Raw genomic sequence first — 4395 nt, forward strand, 5'->3', positions numbered from 1 at the left:
GATGATGTCTTGAGCTTAAATCTCACATGTAAATATTTAAATGCATATTGCTGTTAATGTACTTAAAGTACATGTTTACTTCTATTTAGTTTAGCGTATTGTAAGACAGTGAGGAATTGAAAATATAAACTGATGATTTAACAGGCTGGAAAATGACCAAAAGGATCTATAATCATTTGTTAACAGAATGAAACAGTGACCCTGCTATAAATACAAAATCAGAAATTGATTATATTATTTTTATATTATGATGACTAATATAATATGTGTATAAAACATCCTTTTGCCTAGAAGTGTATCTTTAGTGAGATTCAATAAATGCCCTGAAATCATTGAAAAAACAACAACAAAAATTATCTTAACGCGACCAGGCACTGTTTTGAGGACAATCAATGAGCAGAAATATCAGGTCAAGCATAAAATGTAATGCTATTTCAGAGCAGAAGTAATGCTTCAATTCAAGAAGCTTCCTTCTGAATATTTTAAGGGCTAGCTTTTTGAGGTTGACCTTGAACTTATCTCCTGTCCTGTGGAGTCATTCAACCTTGAATACAGCTTTGTTTGCAGACGCTTTGATTGTATTCACAGATGAGAAGCGCCACATTCTTTTTCTTTCTTTTTTTCTGAGGCCTTTTCTACGTTATGTGATTTTACATTATGCAATCTTTGTCTCTCTCTGCTGGTGGACAGACGTAATGTTTTTTGAATTGTATAATTATAAATGTTTTGTAAAACAGTAATTTTGTGAAATATTAATACAATTTAAAATAGTCGTTTTCTATTTGAATATATTTAAACTTTTTAAAATTTTAACTATCCTTTAAACTGATCAAAAGTGACAGTGAAGACATTCATAATGTAAAGAAAAGATTTCTATTTAATAAATGCTTTAATAAATTAAAAAAAAAAAATACATTTAATAAATGAAAATAAACGCTGTTCATTCAACTTTCTATTCATCAAAGAATCCCGAAAATTCGGTTTGACTGTTTTTACAAAAATACTAAGCAGTAAAACTGTTTTCAACATCGATAATAATAATAAATATTGAGCAGCAAATTTTCAGAATAATTTCTGAAGGATCATGTGACACTGAAAACTGAGTAATGATGATGAAATTTCAGCTTTGCCATCACAGGAATAAATTGTATAAAAAAGTATCCAAATAGAAAACAGTTATTTTTATTTGTAATAATATTTCGCAATATTATCTTTTTTACTGTATGTTTTGCCCCATTGACTTCCATTGTAGCCTATGAAAAAAAAATAAGTCAGCTTTTTGGTTACTGACATTCTTCAAAATATCATCTTTTCTGTTCAGCAGAAGAAAAAAAATCATACAGGTTTGGAACAACTTGAGGGTGAATAAACAACAGAATTTTTATTGCTGGGTGAACTATTCCTTCAAAATTAGCCTACTAAAGTTCTTCAGTCAAGAGCAGTGAAGGATTTCTTTGTCTTTTGCAAGAATATTAGGCTGCTGTCTCTTTAGGACATAATGCACTGATCCAATACACTGATACTGTACACATGCTTTGTCTTTCATGATCATTTACGTTCACTTAAGACAACTATGTTCGGGATATAAGGTATTTGCCAAGACAGGCATGTTGACTATTTTTGTGTGAATTTGTCCGTTCAAGCGCAAGAAGACTTTAAAGCAAACTCAATTTAATATTCGCACACTGTCTGAGACACGGCTTTCCGTGTGCCCACACAAAACTTCACAGCACATGTAAGTTCTCTTTCACTCTTGCGCTTGAATGATAAACTTTTGTGACGATGCAGCACTGGCCCGATCGAGACAGTACCGTCTTTCATGCTGGCCCCAAGCCCTGCCCAGTGCTTTCGTTATTATTTTGTGCCTCTCCAAATTAGCATTGATTGTCTGTTTAACTCTTCCACTATCAGCCACTGGAAAAATTTATAATTTTCAGAAAACTCTCATGGCCTCAACAACAACTCTCAACAAAAACAGGAGTCGTAAAGTAAGCTCGCATGAGTCTGTTATATTGATGCACAAACAAACCCTGCATGTGCGCTCTCGACGCACTGATCGCACATTGTATTTATGCACATTTACACATTTCAGTGCATCACATACACATACTCCTTAGTGTTTTTATCTGTCGTGTATGTTGCTGTGTTTAGTAATTCTGAATTGATCCATGTACTGTAGTAGGTCTTTGCAGTCAGGTCAAGGAGGCTGGTTTAGGGGCTTTTTTTTGGCATCTCCATGTGGTACTGTTCGGTATCACAACTTGATTCGTCTAATAAACAAGCTCTTTGCTGTTGCACTGTACACACACACACACACACACACACACACACACACACACACACACACACACACACACACTGTTGAGGCTATTCTATAAGCCTTGGTGTAGATGGCATGGTGTTCTCAACGCGTAGCAGAAATTCCGGAGTCCAAACATTAACTCTCTTTGGGTGGTATTCCCGTTTATTGTAAAAGTAAAAAAGGAGATGGTTTACATAAAATGGTATTTCACCAGTGCTAAGCAATAAAGTGCTGTCGTGCTGTTGGTAAAGTGCCCACGGCTACGGTAAGAACCGTGTGTTCCCCGCCATCCACACCTTTCCTAATTGATTGCCACACCTGTTAATATACCTAACGTGACGTGTCACACACAGTGCAACACTCCCACCAAGTGGCTAGAATAAGTAATTGCAATGTTGACCTATCAAGAAAAGGTCCATGTATAAATGGCTCCTACACACACTATACACTGAATAGTTTTTTTTCTGTAAGTTTTTTTTTTTCATGGGCTTTTTTTTTCATGGGCTTTTTGATGGGCGGAAAAGAAACGTGAAGTCCGCACACTGAAAATAGCAGCTCCAAAAATGTTTTATTTAGTAGCGCAACGTTTAGACCATCAGGTCTTTATCAGGCACACTTTTTGGTGTGCATAAATGTATTAATTATATGGCCTCCTTATATCATTTGGTTATTTGGTCTCACAGTGTCCTTTTTTGGAAAGACCTAAATTTACCTTTTCAAAAGCTTGCAGAAATTTTTTTTTTTGTGAGAATCCCCCTTCAATCTTAAAGTTTATAAAGCATATGACAAAATTAAACAAGATAAATGTATATGTATGCCTAATTTCACGATAAGAGTGTGATTAATGATTAAAATTTGTTTGTGCTTTGGCTTTGCGTGACACTGCGGATGAATGTAGTTCCCTTTCAGTCGATAACGTCGGACGTAGTCGACGGTCGACTGAAATGGGATCTCGCTAGAGAGCCTATCCTCTTCGAGTACTATTGAACGAGCCAATGTAATTGGCGTGCGTGATTCGCATCACACACTCCGCCCCCGCGGTGCGGGTATAAATACGGAAGTGGATGCACGCACTAGTTGCCTTTCGCTTCGGAGCCGATCGTTTGATGTCTCTGAGAGTGCTGTTGTCTTCAACGAGCGAGTGTGTCGGTGTTCTTCAGGAAGACTCTCCCAGTGCTGGTGTTCTACAGTGCGAGTGCCGCGGTGATCGCGAGCTTTGAGCTCTCAACTGCTGTTTTAACAGCAACAAATTTCTAAATGTTTGTGTGTGTTGATGGCTGGTTAGAGGGCGGAAAAGTGAGTGCTTCACTGTTTCAGTTCTCTGTTCAGTGTTGCCGAGGTCATTCCCCTGTGTGCTCCGGCACTGGTGACGGTCCTATTTTCTGAAAGAGCAACAGGGGTGCGTTTGCGTCTTTTTCAAGATGTCATTCCGCCTGTGCGTTTCTGGGTGCGGTCGTTCCCTGTCTCTCTCTGATGGTCACAACTGTTGTGTCACGTGTTTGGGCTTAAAGCACGCTGAGACAGCTTTTGTGGACAGCTCATGTTTTCACTGTGGGAACATGACTGTCGCAGTGTTGAGGGCGAGACTCGCCTTCGTTCGCGGAGAGCGAGTCCCCATTACCATGCCCCACCCTCGGGTGCTGTGTGGGATGGGTGACCGGAGGATAGTGTTGGATGTCCCGCCCGGTAACCATTCCCTGTGGGCTCCTCACTCCTCCCTTCCACTGCAACCACTGGAGCCTCCTGTGTTGTCTGCTGGTCCATCTGTAATGGGTGGGCCAGCGGTTTCACTCGGGGCTCCCCTGGAGGACAGGACGCCGATTGCAGCATCGGAGGGTGAGCTGACTTCTAGAGATGATGACTCGGCTGCATTGTCTCCCTCCGGGAGTTCAATGTTGCCCGAGCCGGATCCAGAATTATCAGCTATGCTGAAACGGGCCGCCGAGGCTGCCGGGCTCGAGTGGAACCTCCACCGTGTCCCGTTCAGTCTCGGTTGGAATCTGGAGTTTGGTATCTTGGGGCGGGCCGCGCTGGTTCTCAGCTCGCCGCCCCAGTACCTTTCTTTCCCGAAATGCATGGAGAGCTTATCAGGT

This window comes from Siphateles boraxobius, unplaced genomic scaffold, assembly GCF_051911475.1.
Source record: "Siphateles boraxobius isolate OS27281-9 unplaced genomic scaffold, OSU_SipBor_1 66, whole genome shotgun sequence".
In the NCBI taxonomy this organism is placed as follows: Eukaryota; Metazoa; Chordata; class Actinopteri; order Cypriniformes; family Leuciscidae; genus Siphateles; species Siphateles boraxobius.